Genomic DNA, 15419 nt, shown 5'->3' on the forward strand with positions numbered 1-15419 from the left:
TGTCTTTGTCTGTCTGTCTCTGTGTCTGTCTGTCTGTCTGTCTGTCTGACTATGTCTGTCTTTCTCTGTCTCTGTGTCTGTCCCTCTGCCTGTGTCTGTCTGTTTTTATCTGTGTCTGTCTGTGTGTATGTCTCGCCGACACAACCCCGGCCACGGTCCTGTAGCTCCCTCTACAGGCCGAACGCTGCATGTCCCCCCACACTCTCTCTGTCTGCGTCTGTCTGTCTTTGTCTGTCTATGTGTATGTCTGTGTCTTTGTTTCTCTGTGACTGTCTGTCTGTTTGTTTGTGTCCCTCTGCCTGTGTTTGTCTGTCTGTCTCTGTGTCTGTGTCTGTCTGTGTATGTCTATGTCTGTCTTTCTCTGTGTCTGTCTGTCTGTCTCTGTGTCTGTTTGTGTCTGTCTGTATGTATGTATGTATGTATGTATGTATGTATGTATGTATGTCTGTGTCTGTCTTTCTCTGTGTCTGTCTCTGTCAGTCTTTGTATGTATGTGTCAGTCTGTCTGTATGTCTGTGTCTGTCTTTCTCTGTGTGTGTCTCTGTGTGTGTCTGTCTGCTTGTCTGTGTCTGTCTGTGTCTGTTTTGGTCTGTCTGTCTGTCTGTCTGTCTGTGTCAGTCTGTCTTTTTGTCTCTGTCTGTCTTTCTCTGTGTCTGTCTCTGTGTGTGTCTGTCTGCCTGCCTGTCTGTGTCTGTCTGTGTGTCTGTATGTCTATGTTTGTCTTTCGCTGTGTCTGTATGTCTATGTCGGTCTTTCTCTGTGTCTGTCTGTCTGTCTGTCTGTCTGTGTCAGTCTGTCTTTTTGTCTCTGTCTGTCTTTCTCTGTGTTTGTCTCTGTGTGTGTCTGTCTGCCTGCCTGTCTGTGTCTGTCTGTCTTTGTCTGTGTGTCTGTATGTCTATGTCTGTCTTTCTCTGTGTCTGTCTGTCTGTCTGTCTGTGTCTGTATTTGTGTCTTTCTGTCTTTGGTTGTCTGTTTGTGTCTGTCTGTCTGTCTCAGTCTGTCTCAGTTTGTCTCTGTGTCTGTCTCTGTCTGTCTGTCTCTGTTTGTCTGTCTGTCTGTCTTTCTGTGTCTGTGTCTGTTTTTCTCTGTGTCTCTCTCTGTCTGTCTTTGTCTGTATGTCTGTGTCTGTCTGTGTATCTGTGTGTGTGTGTGTGTGTGTGTCTGTCTGTCTGTTTTTCTCTGTGTCTGTCTGTCTGCCTGTGTCTTTCTGTCTGTCTGTCTGTCTGTCTCTGTTTGTCTCTGTTTCTGTGTGTTAGTCTGTCTGTATGTCTGTGTCTGTCTTTCTCTGTGTGTGTCTGTCTGCCTGTCTGTCTGTGCCTGTCTGTCTTTGTCTGTCTGTCTCTGTGTCTGTCTGTCTGTCTGTCTGTCTGACTATGTCTGTCTTTCTCTGTCTCTGTGTCTGTCCCTCTGCCTGTGTCTGTCTGTTTTTATCTGTGTCTGTCTGTGTGTATGTCTCTGTGTGTCTTTCTCTGTGTCTGTGGGTGTCTGTCTGTGTCTGTCTGTCTCTGTCTGTCTGTATGTCTGTGTCTGTCTTTCTCTGTCTCTGTGTATGTCTGTGTCTTTGTTTCTCTGTGTCTGTCTCTGTTTCTGTCTGTCTGTTTGTTTGTGTCCCTCTGCCTGTGTCTGTCTGTTTTTATCTGTGTCTGTCTGTGTGTATGTCTCTGTGTGTCTTTCTCTGTGTCTGTTTGTCTGTCTGTGTCTATCTGTCTGTGTCTTTGGTTCTCTGTGTCTGTCTCTGTGTCTGTCTGAGTCTGTATATCTGTCTGTGTCTGTCTGTTTGTCTGTGTCTGTCTTTCTGTCTGTTTGTGTCTGTCTGTCTCTGCCTGTCTGTCTGTCTATGTTTGTCTGTCTGTGTCTGTGTCTTTCTCTGTGTGTCTTTCTCTGTGTCTGTCTGCCTGTCTGTCTGTCTGTGTCTGTCTGTTTGTCTGTGTCTGTCTTTCTGTCTGTGTCTGTCTGCCTGTTTGTCTGTGTCTGTCTTTCTGTCTGTGTCTGTCTCTGTGTCTGTCTATGTGTCTGTCTGTCTATGTGTCTGTCTGTCTCTGTGTCTGTGGGTGTCTGTCTGTCTGTCTGTCTGTCTGTGTCTGTGTGTCAGTCTGTCTTTATGTCTGTGTCTGTCTTTCTCTGTGTCTCTGTGTGTGTGTGTGTGTGTGTGTGCCTGTCTGTCTGTCTGTGTCTGTCCGTCTTTGTCTGTCTGTCTCTGTGTCGGTCTTTGTCTGTCTGTCTGTCTGTCTGTTTGTCTGTCTGTGTCTGTCTATGTGTATGTCTGTGTCTGTCTTTCTCTGTGTCTGTGTGTGTCTGTCTGTCTCAGTCTATCTCCGTTTGTCTCTGTCTCTGTGTATGTCTGTCTGTCTCTGTCTGTCTGCGTCTGTCTGTCTCTGTGTCTATCTGTCTGTCTGTATGTATGTCTGTGTCTGTCTTTCTCTGTGTCTGTCTGTCTGTCTGTCTTTCTGTCTGTGTCTGTCTGTCTGTCTGTGTCTGTCTGTATGTCTGCGTCTGTCTTTCTCTGTCTCTGTGTCTGTCTATGTCTGTCTGTCTGTGTCTGTCTGTGTGTCTGTCTGTATGTCTGCGTCTGTCTTTCTCTGTGCCTGTGTCTGTCTGTCTGTGTCTGTCTGTCTGTCTGTCTGTCTGTTTCTGTGTCTGTCTATGTGTATGTCTGTGTCTTTGTTTCTCTGTTTCTCTGTCTATGTGTATGTCTGTGTCTTTGTTTCTCTGTTTCTCTGTCTTTGTCTGTCTGTCTGTCTGTCTGTGTCTGTCTGTCTGTCTCTGTGTCTGTGTGTCAGTCTGTCTGTTTGTCTGTGTCTGTCTGTCTCTGCGTCTCTCTGTCTGTCTGCGTCTGTCTGTCTCTGTGTCTATCTATCTGTCTGTCTGTATGTATGTCTGTGTCTGTCTTTCTCTGTGTCTGTCTCTCTGTCTGTCTGTGTCTGTCTTTCTCTGTGTCTGTCTCTCTGTCTGTCTTTCTGTCTGTGTCTGTCTGTCTGTCTGTCTGTGCCTGTCTGTCTGTCTCTGTGTCTGTGTGTGTCTGTCTGTTTGTGTCTGACTGTCTCTGTCTGTCTGTCTGTCTCTGTGTCTGTCTATGTGTATGTCTGTGTCTTTGTTTCTCTGTTTCTCTGTCTTTGTCTGTCTGTCTGTGTCTGTCTGTCTGTCTGTATCTGTATCTGTGTCTATCTGTCTTTGGATGTCTGTGGGTGTCTGTCTTTCTCTGTCTCTGTGTCTGTCTGAGTCTGTATGTCTGTCTGTGTCTGTCTGTTTGTCTGTGTCTGTCTTTCTGTCTGTTTGTGTCTGTCTGTGTCTGTCTGTCTCAGTCTGTCTCTATTTGTCTCTGTCTCTGCCTGTCTGTCTGTCTCTGTTTGTCTGTCTGTGTCGGTCTGCCTGCCTGTCTGTCTGTCTCTGTCTCTGTCTGTCTGTTTGTGTCCCTCTGTCTGTGTCTGTCTTTCTGTCTGTTTGTGTCTGTCTGTCTCAGTCTGCCTCTATTTGTCTCTGTCTCTGCCTGTCTGTCTCTGTCTGTCTGTCTGTCTGTCTGTCTGTCTGTCTGTCTGTGTGTCAGTCTGTCTTTATGTCTGTGTCTGTCTTTCTCTGTGTCTCTGTGTGTGTGTGTGTGTGTGTGCCTGTCTGTCTGTCTGTCTGTGTCTGTCCGTCTTTGTCTGTCTGTCTCTGTGTCGGTCTTTGTCTGTCTGTCTGTATGTCTGTGTCTGTCTGTCTGTCTCTGTGTCTGTGTCTGTGTATGTCTGTGTCTTTGTTTCTCTGTTTCTCTGTCTTTGTCTGTCTGTATGTCTGTCTGTCTGTGTCTGTCTGTCTGTCTCTGTGTCTGTGTGTCAGTATGTCTGTATGTCTGTGTCTGTCTTTCTCTGTGTCTATCTCTGTGTCTGTCTGTCTTTGTCTGTCTGTCTATATCTGTCTTTCTCTCTGTCTGTCAATCTCTGTTTCTGTCTTTCTCTGTCTGTCTCTGTGTCTGTCTGTCTGTCTGTCTGTCTGTCTTTCTGTCTGTCTGTATCTGTATCTGTATCTGTGTCTATCTGTCTTTGAATGTCTGTGGGTGTCTGTCTTTCTCTGTCTCTGTGTCTGTCTTTGTCTGTCTGTCTCTGTGTCTGTCTCTGTTTCTCTGTCTGTCTCTGTGTTTGTGTGTGTCTGTCTGTTTGTGTCTGTCTGTCTCAGTCTATCTCAGTTTGTCTCTGTCTCTGTGTCTGTCTTTGTCTGTCTGTGTCTGTCTGTCTGTGTCTCTCTGTGTGTCTGTCTGTATGTCTGCGTCTGTCTTTCTCTGTGCCTGTGTCTGTCTGTCTGTCTGTCTGTCTGTCTCTGTGTCTGTCTATTTGTATGTCTGTGTCTTTGTTTCTCTGTTTCTCTGTCTTTGTCTGTCTGTCTGTGTCTGTCTGTCTGTCTGTCTGTCTCTGTGTCTGTGTGTCAGTCTGTCTGTTTGTCTGTGTCTGTCTTTCTCTGTGTCTATCTCTGTGTCTGTCTGTCTGTGTCTGTCTGTCTTTGTCTGTCTGTCTATATCTGTCTTTCTCTCTGTCTGTCAATCTCTGTTTCTGTCTTTCTCTGTGTCTATCTCTGTGTCTCTCTGTCTGTCTGTATCTGTATCTGTGTCTATCTGTCTTTGAATGTCTGTGGGTGTCTGTCTTTCTCTGTCTCTGTGTCTGTCTTTGTCTGTCTGTGTCTGTCTCTGTTTCTCTGTCTGTGTCTGTCTGTCTCTGTGTCTGTGTGTGTCTGTCTGTCTCAGTCTATCTCCGTTTGTCTCTGTCTCTGTATGTCTGTCTGTGTCTGTCTTTCTCTGTGTATGTCTGTCTGTCTCTGTCTGTCTGCGTCTGTCTGTCTCTGTGTCTATCTGTCTGTCTGTATGTATGTCTGTGTCTGTCTTTCTCTGTGTCTGGCTGTCTCTCTGTCTGTCTTTCTGTCTGTGTCTGTCTGTCTGTCTGTGTCTGTCTGTATGTCTGCGTCTGTCTTTCTCTGTCTCTGTGTCTGTCTATGTCTGTCTGTCTGTGTCTGTCTGTCTGTGTCTCTCTGTCTGTCTGTCTGTCTGTCTCTGTGTCTGTGTGTCAGTCTGTCTGTTTGTCTGTGTCTGTCTTTCTCTGTGTCTATCTCTGTGTCTGTCTGTCTTTGTCTGTCTGTCTGTCTGTCTGTCTATATCTGTCTTTCTCTCTGTCTGTCAATCTCTGTTTCTGTCTTTCTCTGTCTGTCTCTGCGTCTGTCTGTCTGTCTGTATCTGTATCTGTGTCTATCTGTCTTTGGATGTCTGTGGGTGTCTGTCTTTCTCTGTCTCTGTGTCTGTCTTTGTCTGTCTGTCTCTGTGTCTGTCTGTGTCTGTCTCTGTTTCTCTGTCTGTGTCTGTCTGTCTGTCTCTGTGTCTGTGTCTGTCTCTGTTTCTCTGTCTGTCTCAGTCTATCTCTGTTTGTCTCTGTCTCTGTGTCTGTCTTTCTCTGTGTATGTCTGTCTGTCTCTGTCTGTCTGCGTCTGTCTGTCTCTGTGTCTATCTATCTATCTGTCTGTCTGTCTGTATGTATGTCTGTGTCTGTCTTTCTCTGTGTCTGTCTCTCTGTCTGTCTTTCTGTCTGTGTCTGTCTGTCTGTCTGTGTCTGTCTGTATGTCTGCGTCTGTCTGTCTCTGTGTCTGTCTATGTCTGTCTGTCTGTGTCTGTCTGTCTGTGTCTCTCTGTCTGTCTGTCTGTCTGTCTCTGTGTCTGTGTGTCAGTCTGTCTGTTTGTCTGTGTCTGTCTTTCTCTGTGTCTATCTCTGTGTCTGTCTGTCTTTGTCTGTCTGTCTGTCTGTCTATATCTGTCTTTCTCTCTGTCTGTCAATCTCTGTTTCTGTCTTTCTCTGTCTGTCTCTGCGTCTTTCTGTCTGTCTGTCTGTCTGTCTGTCTGTATCTGTATCTGTGTCTATCTGTCTTTGGATGTCTGTGGGTGTCTGTCTTTCTCTGTCTCTGTGTCTGTCTTTGTCTGTCTGTCTCTGAGAGAGAGAGAGAGAGAGACGCTCTGGCGAGGCTGGAAAGCCAACGAACTCTTACTGAACGATTACTGACTGTATGAATAAACGGGACCTTTCCCTCACTACACCGCTGCGTCTGCCTCTGTGTACACGGACACCACTACAGTCTGCGTCTGTCTTTCTCTGTCTCTGTGTCTGTCTATGTCTGTCTGTCTGTGTCTGTCTGTCTGTGTCTGTCTGTGTGTCTGTCTGTATGTCTGCGTCTGTCTTTCTCTGTGCCTGTGTCTGTCTGTCTGTGTCTGTCTGTCTGTCTGTCTGTCTGTCTGTCTGTCTGTCTGTCTGTCTATGTGTATGTCTGTGTCTTTGTTTCTCTGTTTTTCTGTCTGTGTCTGTCTGTCTGTCTGTCTGTCTGTCTGTCTGTCTGTCTATGTGTATGTCTGTGTCTTTGTTTCTCTGTTTTTCTGTCTTTGTCTGTCTGTCTGTCTGTCTGTCTGTCTGTCTGTCTGTCTGTCTGTCTCTGTGTCTATCTAGCTGTCTGTCTGTATGTATGTCTGTGTCTGTCTTTCACTGTGTCTGTCTGTCTGTCTGTGTCTGTCTTTCTCTGTGTCTGTCTCTCTGTCTCTGTGTCTGTGTGTGTCTGTCTGTTTGTGTCTGACTGTCTCTGTCTGTCTCTGTTTGTCTGTCTGTGTCTGTGTGTCTGACTGTCTCTGTTTGTCTGTCTGTCTGTCTGTGTCTGTCTGTATGTCTGCGTCTGTCTTTCTCTGTGCCTGTGTCTGTCTGTCTGTGTCTTTCTCTGTGTCTGTTTCTGTCTGTCTGTGTGTCTGTCTGTCTGTCTGTCTGTGTCAGTCTGTCTTTTTGTCTCTGTCTGTCTTTCTGTGTCTGTCTCTGTGTGTGTCTGTCTGCCTGCCTGTCTGTGTCTGTCTGTGTGTCTGTCTGTGTGTCTGTATGTCTATGTTTGTCTTTCTCTGTGTCTGTCTGTGTGTCTGTATGTCTATGTCTGTCTTTCTCTGTGTCTGTCTGTCTGTCTGTCTGTCTGTGTCTGTGTCTGTTTCTGTCTGTCTCAGTCTGTCTCTATTTGTCTCTGTCTCTGCCTGTCTGTCTCTGTTTGTCTGTCTGTCTGTGTCGGTGTCTGTATGTCTCTGTCTGTCTGTCTGTGTGTCAGTCTGTCTTTATGTCTGTGTCTGTCTTTCTCTGTGTCTCTGTGTGTGTGTGTGTGTGTCTGTCTGTCTGTCTGTTTGTCTGTGTCTGTCTTTCTCTGTGTCTGTCTGTCTGTCTGTGTCTGTCTGTCTGTCTCTGTTTGTCTCTGTTTCTGTGTCTGTATCTGTCTGTCTCTGTTTGTCTGTCTGTGTCTGTGTGTCAGTCTGTCTGTATGCCTGTGTCTGTCTTTCTTTGTGTCTATCTCTGTGTGTGTCTGTCTGTCTGTGTCTGTCTGTCTGTCTGTATGTCTGTCTGTGTGTCTGTCTGTATGTCTATGTCTGTCTTTCTCTGTCTCTGTGTCTGTCCCTCTGCCTGTGTCTGTCTGTTTTTATCTGTGTCTGTCTGTGTGTATGTCTCTCTGTGTCTGTCTATGTGTCTGTCTGTCTCTGTGTCTGTCTGAGTCTGTATGTCTGTCTGTGTCTGTCTGTTTGTCTGTGTCTGTCTTTCTGTCTGTTTGTGTCTGTCTGTCTCAGTCTATCTCTATTTGTCTCTGTCTCTGCCTGTCTGTCTGTCTCTGTTTGTCTGTCTGTCTGTCTGTCTGTCTGTCTGTCTGTCTTTCTGTCTGTCTTTCTCTGTCTCTGTGTCTGTCCCTCTGCCTGTGTCTGTCTGTTTTTATCTGTGTCTGTCTGTGTGTATGTCTCTCTGTGTCTGTCTATGTGTCTGTCTGAGTCTGTATGTCTGTCTGTGTCTGTCTTTCTGTCTGTTTGTGTCTGTCTGTCTCAGTCTGTCTCTATTTGTCTCTGTCTCTGCCTGTCTGTCTGTCTCTGTTTGTCTGTCTGTCTGTCTTTTTCTGTGTCTGTGTCTGTTTCTGTGTCTGTCTGTGTTTGTCTCTCTCTGTCTGTGTCTGTCTGTCTTTGTCTGTCTGTCTGTCTGTTTGTTTGTGTTCCTCTGCCTGTGTCTGTCTGTCTGTCTGTCTCTGTGTCTTTGTCTGTCTGTGTGTGTGTGTGTGTGTCTTTCTCTGTGTCTGTGTCTGTCTGTGTCTGTGTCTGTGTCTGTCTGTCTGTCTGTCTGTCTGTGTCTGTCTGTCTGTCTGTATGCCTGCGTCTGTCTTTCTTTGTGTCTGTGTCTGTGTCTGTGCCTGTCTGTCTTTGTCTGTCTGTCTGTATGTCTGTATGTATGTCTGTGTCTGTCTTTCTCTGTGTCTGTCTGTCTGTTTCTGTCTATGTGTCTGTCTGTCTCTGTGTCTGTCTGTGTTTATTTCTCTGTGTGTCTTTCTCTGTGTATGTCTGTCTGTGTCTTTGTTTCTCTGTGTCTGTCTCTGTGTCTGTCTGTCTGTGTGTCTGTCTGTCTCTGTGTCTGTGAGTGTCTGTCTGTGTCTGTCTGTGTCTGTCTTTCTCTGTCTCTGTGTCTGTCTGTCTGTCTCTGTGTCTCTCTATGTGTATGTCTGTGTCTTTGTTTTTCTGTGTCTGTCTCTGTTTCTGTCTGTTTGTTTGTGTCCCTCTGCATGTGTCTGTCTGTTTTTATCTGTGTCTGTCTGTGTGTCTGTGTCTATCTGTCTGTGTCTTTGGTTCTCTGTGTCTGTCTATGTGTCTGTCTGTCTCTGTGTCTGTCTGAGTCTGTTTGTCTGTCTGTGTCTGTCTGTTTGTCTGTGTCCGTCTTTCTGTCTGTTTGTGTCTGTCTGTCTCAATCTGTCTCTATTTGTCTCTGTCTCTGCCTGTCTGTCTGTCTCTGTTTGTCTGTCTGTGTCTGTCTGCCTGCCTGTCTGTTTGTCTCTGTCTCTGTGTCTGTGTCTGTGTCTGTATTTCTGTCTGTTAGTGTCTGTCTGTCTCAGTCTGTCTCTGTCTGTCTGTCTTTCTCTGTCTGTATGTCTCTGTGTCGGTCTTTGTCTGTCTGTCTGTATGTCTATGTCTGTCTTTCTCTGTGTGTGTCTCTGTGTGTGTCTGTCTGCTTGTCTGTGTCTGTCTGTGTCTGTTTCTGTCTGTCTTTTTGTCTCTGTCTGTCTTTCTCTGTGTCTGTCTCTGTGTGTGTCTGTCTGCCTGCCTGTCTGTGTCTGTCTGTCTTTGTCTGTCTGTCTCTGTGTCTGTCTGTGTGTCTGTATGTCTATGTTTGTCTTTCTCTGTGTCTGTCTGTGTGTCTGTATGTCTATGTCTGTCTGTCTGTGTCTGTGTCTGTATCTGTGTCTTTCTGTCTTTGGATGTCTGTTTGTGTCTGTCTGTCTGTCTCAGTCTGTCTCTGTCTCTGTGTCTGTCTCTGTCTGTCTGTCTGTCTCTGTTTGTCTGTCTGTCTTTCTGTGTCTGTGTCTGTTTTTCTCTGTGTCTCTCTCTGTCTGTATGTCTCTGTCTGTCTGTGTATCTGTCTGTCTGTATGTCTGTCAGTCTTTGTGTCTGTCTGTCTGTCTGTTTGTGTCTGTGTGTCAGTCTGTCTGTATGTCTGTGTCTGTCTTTCTCTGTGTCTATCTCTATGTGTGTCTGTCTGCCTGTCTGTCTGTTTCTGTCTGTCTTTCTCTGTCTGTCTCTGTCTCTGTGTGTCTGCCTATCTTTTTCTGTGTCTGTCTGTGTTTATCTCTCTCTGTCTGTGTCTGTCTATGTCTTTGTTTCTCTGTGACTGTCTGTCTGTGTGTCTGTCTGTGTCTGTCTCTCTCTGTCTATGTTTGTCTGACTGTGTATGTCTTTCTCTGTGTATGTCTGTCTGTATGTCTATCTTTCTCTATGTCTGTCAATCTCTGTTTCTTTCTCTGTCTGTCTCTGTGTCTGTCTGTCTTTTTCTGTGTCTGTCTGTGTTTGTCTCTCTCTGTCTGCGTCTGTCTGTCTTTGTCTGTCTGTGTCTTTGTTTCTCTGTGACTGTCTGTCTGTTTGTTTGTGTCCCTCTGCCTGTGTTTGTCTGTGTTTATCTGTGTCTGTATGTCTGTCTCTGTGTCTGTCTGTGTATGTCTATGTCTGTATTGTGACGGCCGCCGGGGTGTGCGGGCGCGTCACGGACCCAAACACAGTGTAAGCAGAGAGGTCCACACCAGAATTATAATCAAAGATATTTATTCGGTTAGCGGGGAGAGGGAAATGATAGAGGGAAATGATAGAGAGAGGGTGGGGGTGAGAAGGCGTCGTGTCGTGAAGATAGCAGGGGGGTTCGGTACACGGTGGGTGGTCCTCTTACGTTCCAGGTCGGGGCGGCAGCGGGGTAGTCAGACAGGCGAAGGTTGGCAACGTAGCGGGCTCTCCTATGGTCAGGGGTCATACACTGGACAATGGTGACTTGGCTTATTCTCTCTCTCATCAACTGCTCCTTGGTTCGCCGTAGCAACTCCTCCCCACTGGGTGCTCCGTGGGCTACTTTTGTACCGTCTCTGCTGCTCCTGCTGATGCCCTTCACCTGTGCCTTGATGGGCAGGAACTCCATGTATGGGCATACGGTGATTATCTCCACGGGTTGCAGCTGTGGCCCCTTGGGGCGCAGGAACTCCATACATGGTCCTGCCAAAGACAACACGGGGCAAGAGAGGGACAGCAGAAACAGCAGAGACAAAGCGAGGCGAGATATATACTCCATTTACCACCGTCCCACACTCGCGCATGGGCTTAGGCACGGGCCGGGCGCCACAGTATGTATGTATGTATGTATGTCTGTGTCTGTCTTTCTCTGTGTCTGTCTCTGTCTGTCTTTGTATGTATGTATGTCTGTCTGTCTTTGAATGTCTGTGTCAGTCTGTCTGTGTCTGTCTTTCTCTGTGTGTGTCTCTGTGTGTGTCTGTCTGCTTGTCTGTGTCTGTCTGTGTCTGTCTGTGTCTGTCTGTGTCTGTTTCTGTCTGTCTGTGTGTCTGTCTGTCTGTCTGTGTCAGTCTGTCTTTTTGTCTCTGTCTGTCTTTCTCTGTGTCTGTCTCTGTGTGTGTCTGTCTGCCTGCCTGTCTGTGTGTCTGTCTGTGTGTCTGTATGTCTATGTTTGTCTTTCTCTGTGTCTGTCTGTGTGTCTGTATGTCTATGTCTGTCTTTCTCTGTGTCTGTCTGTCTGTCTGTCTGTCTGTGTCTGTGTCTGTTTCTGTCTGTGTCTGTCTGTCTCAGTCTGTCTGTCTGTGTCTGTGTGTCAGTCTGTCTTTATGTCTGTGTCTGTCTTTCTCTGTGTTTCTGTGTGTGTGTGTCTGTCTGTCTGTCTTTCTCTGCCTGTCTGTCTGTCTCTGTCTGTCTGTTTGTGTCCCTCTGTCTGTGTCTGTCTCTGTCTGTTTGTGTCTGTCTATCTCAGTCTGTCTCTATTTGTCTCTGTCTCTGCCTGTCTGTCTCTGTTTGTCTGTCTGTCTGTCTGTGTCTGTGTGTCAGTCTGTCTTTATGTCTGTGTCTGTCTTTCTCTGTGTCTCTCTCTCTCTGTGTGTGTGTGTGTGTGTGTGTGTGTCTGTCTGTCTTTCTCTGTGTCTGTCTGTCTGTTTGTCTGTGTCTGTCTTTCTCTGTGTCTGTCTGTCTGTCTGTCTGTGTCTGTCTGTCTGTCTGTCTGTGTCTGTCTTTCTCTGTGTCTGTCTGTCTGTATCTGTCTGTCTCTGTTTGTCTGTCTGTCTGTATGTCTATGTCTGTCTTTCTCTGTCTCTGTGTCTGTCCCTCTGCCTGTGTCTGTGTGTTTTTATCTTTGTCTGTCTGTGTGTATGTCTCTGTGTGTCTTTCTCTGTGTCTGTCTGTCTGTCTCTGTGTCTGTCTGAGTCTGTATGTCTGTCTGTCTGTCTGTCTGTCTGTCTCTGTGTCTTTGTCTGTCTGTGTGTGTGTGTGTGTGTCTTTCTCTGTGTCTGTCTGTCTGCGTCGGTATATCTGCGTCTGTCTTTCTCTGTGTCTGTGTCTGTGTCTGTCTGTCTGTCTGTCTGTCTGTCTGTGTCTGTCTGTCTGTCTGTCTGTCTGTCTGTCTGTCTCTGTGTCTTTGTGTGTGTGTGTGTCTTTCTCTGTGTCTGTCTGTCTGCGTCGGTATATCTGCGTCTGTCTTTCTCTGTGTCTGTGTCTGTGTCTGTCTGTCTGTCTGTCTGTCTGTCTGTCTGTCTGTGTCTGTCTGTCTTTGTCTGTCTGTCTGTATGTATGTATATATGTCTGTGTCTGTCTTTCTCTGTGTCTGTCTGTCTGTTTCTGTCTGTCTGTGTCTTTGTTTCTCTGTGTCTGTCTCTGTGTCTGTCTGTCTGTGTGTCTGTCTGTCTATGTGTCTGTGAGTGTCTGTCTGTCTTTCTCTGTCTCTGTGTCTGTTTGTCTGTCTGTGTCTGTCTGTCTGTCTCTGTGTCTCTCTATGTGTATGTCTGTGTCTGTCTTTCTCTGTGTCTGTCTGTCTGTTTCTGTCTCTGTGTCTGTCTGTCTTTGTCTGTCTTTGTCTGTCTATGTGTATGTCTGTGTCTTTGTTTCTCTGTGACTGTCTGTCTGTTTGTTTTTGTCCCTCTGCCTGTGTCTGTCTGTGTTTATCTGTGTCTGTCTGTCTGTCTCTGTGTCTGTCTGTGTGTGTGTGTGTGTCTTTCTCTGTGTGTGTCTCTGTGTGTGTCTGTCTGCTTGTCTGTGTCTGTCTGTGTCTGTCTGTGTCTGTCTGTGTCTGTTTCTGTCTGTCTGTGTGTCTGTCTGTCTGTCTGTGTCAGTCTGTCTTTTTGTCTCTGTCTGTCTTTCTCTGTGTCTGTCTCTGTGTGTGTCTGTCTGCCTGCCTGTCTGTGTGTCTGTCTGTGTGTCTGTATGTCTATGTTTGTCTTTCTCTGTGTCTGTCTGTGTGTCTGTATGTCTATGTCTGTCTTTCTCTGTGTCTGTCTGTCTGTCTGTCTGTCTGTGTCTGTGTCTGTTTCTGTCTGTGTCTGTCTGTCTCAGTCTGTCTGTCTGTGTCTGTGTGTCAGTCTGTCTTTATGTCTGTGTCTGTCTTTCTCTGTGTTTCTGTGTGTGTGTGTCTGTCTGTCTGTCTTTCTCTGCCTGTCTGTCTGTCTCTGTCTGTCTGTTTGTGTCCCTCTGTCTGTGTCTGTCTCTGTCTGTTTGTGTCTGTCTATCTCAGTCTGTCTCTATTTGTCTCTGTCTCTGCCTGTCTGTCTCTGTTTGTCTGTCTGTCTGTCTGTGTCTGTGTGTCTCTGTCTGTCTGTCTGTGTCTGTGTGTCAGTCTGTCTTTATGTCTGTGTCTGTCTTTCTCTGTGTCTCTCTCTCTCTGTGTGTGTGTGTGTGTGTGTGTGTGTCTGTCTGTCTTTCTCTGTGTCTGTCTGTCTGTTTGTCTGTGTCTGTCTTTCTCTGTGTCTGTCTGTCTGTCTGTGTCTGTCTGTCTGTCTGTCTGTGTCTGTCTTTCTCTGTGTCTGTCTGTCTGTATCTGTCTGTCTCTGTTTGTCTGTCTGTCTGTATGTCTATGTCTGTCTTTCTCTGTCTCTGTGTCTGTCCCTCTGCCTGTGTCTGTGTGTTTTTATCTTTGTCTGTCTGTGTGTATGTCTCTGTGTGTCTTTCTCTGTGTCTGTCTGTCTGTCTCTGTGTCTGTCTGAGTCTGTATGTCTGTCTGTGTCTGTCTTTCTGTCTGTTTGTGTCTGTCTGTCTCAATTTGTCTCTGTCTCTGCCTGTCTGTCTGTCTTTTTCTGTGTCTGTGTCTGTGTCTTTTTCTGTGTCTGTCTGTGTTTGTCTCTCTCTGTCTGTGTCTGTCTGTCTTTGTCTGTCTTTGTCTGTCTATGTGTTTGTCTGTGTCTTTGTTTCTCTGTGACTGTCTGTCTGTTTGTTTGTGTCCCTCTGCCTGTGTCTGTCTGTGTTTATCTGTGTCTGTCTGTCTGTCTGTCTGTCTGTCTGTCTCTGTGTCTTTGTCTGTCTGTGTGTGTGTGTGTGTGTCTTTCTCTGTGTCTGTCTGTCTGCGTCGGTATATCTGCGTCTGTCTTTCTCTGTGTCTGTGTCTGTGTCTGTCTGTCTGTCTGTCTGTCTGTCTGTCTGTCTGTGTCTGTCTGTCTGTCTGTCTGTCTGTCTCTGTGTCTTTGTCTGTCTGTGTGTGTGTGTGTGTCTTTCTCTGTGTCTGTCTGTCTGCGTCGGTATATCTGCGTCTGTCTTTCTCTGTGTCTGTGTCTGTGTCTGTCTGTCTGTCTGTCTGTCTGTCTGTGTCTGTCTGTCTTTGTCTGTCTGTCTGTATGTATGTATATATGTCTGTGTCTGTCTTTCTCTGTGTCTGTCTGTCTGTTTCTGTCTGTCTGTGTCTTTGTTTCTCTGTGTCTGTCTCTGTGTCTGTCTGTCTGTGTGTCTGTCTGTCTATGTGTCTGTGAGTGTCTGTCTGTCTTTCTCTGTCTCTGTGTCTGTTTGTCTGTCTGTGTCTGTCTGTCTGTCTCTGTGTCTCTCTATGTGTATGTCTGTGTCTGTCTTTCTCTGTGTCTGTCTGTCTGTTTCTGTCTCTGTGTCTGTCTGTCTTTGTCTGTCTTTGTCTGTCTATGTGTATGTCTGTGTCTTTGTTTCTCTGTGACTGTCTGTCTGTTTGTTTTTGTCCCTCTGCCTGTGTCTGTCTGTGTTTATCTGTGTCTGTCTGTCTGTCTCTGTGTCTGTGTCTGTCTGTGTGTGTGTGTGTGTCTTTCTCTGTGTCTGTCTGTGTGTCTGTCTGTGTGTCTGTATGTCTATGTCTGTCTTTCTCTGTGTCTGTCTGTCTGTCTGTCTGTCTGTGTCTGTTTCTGTCTGTCTGTCTGCCTGTCTGTCTGTGTCTGTCTGTCTGTCTCTGTGTCTGTCTGAGTCTGTATGTCTGTCTGTGTCTGTCTGTCTGTCTGTCTGTGTCTGTCTTTCTGTCTGTTTGTGTCTGTCTGTCTCAGTCTGTCTCTATTTGTCTCTGTCTCTGCCTGTCTGTCTGTCTCTGTTTGTCTGTCTGTGTCTGTCTGCCTGCCTGTCTGTCTGTCTCTGTCTCTGTCTCTGTGTCTGTCTCTGTCTGTCTGTTTGTGTCCCTCTGTCTGTGTCTGTCTCTGTCTCTGTCTGTCTGTATCTGTCTGTCTCTGTTTCTCTGTCTTTGTCTGTCTGTCTGTCTGTCTGTCTGTATGTGTGCATGCCTCTGTGTCTGTCTATGTGTATGTCTTTGTCTTTGTTTCTCTGTGTCTGTCTCTGTTTCTGTCTGTCTGTTTGTTTGTGTCCCTCTGCCTGTGTCTGTCTGTTTTTATCTGTGTCTGTCTGTGTGTATGTCTCTGTGTGTCTTTCTCTGTGTCTTTCTCTGTGTCTGTCTGTCTGTCTGTCTGTTTGTCTGTCTTTCTGTCTGTTTGTGTCTGTCTGTCTCAGTCTGTCTCTATTTGTCTCTGTCTCTGCCTGTCTGTCTGTCTCTGTTTGTCTGTCTGTGTCTGTCTGCCTGCCTGTCTGTCTGTCTCTGTGTCTGTCTCTGTCTGTCTGTTTGTGTCCCTCTGTCTGTGTCTGTCTTTCTGTCTGTCTCAGTCTGTCTCTATTTGTCTCTGTCTCT

Source organism: Argentina silus (genome assembly GCF_951799395.1).
Source record: "Argentina silus genome assembly, chromosome: Y".
Classification (NCBI taxonomy): Eukaryota; Metazoa; Chordata; class Actinopteri; order Argentiniformes; family Argentinidae; genus Argentina; species Argentina silus.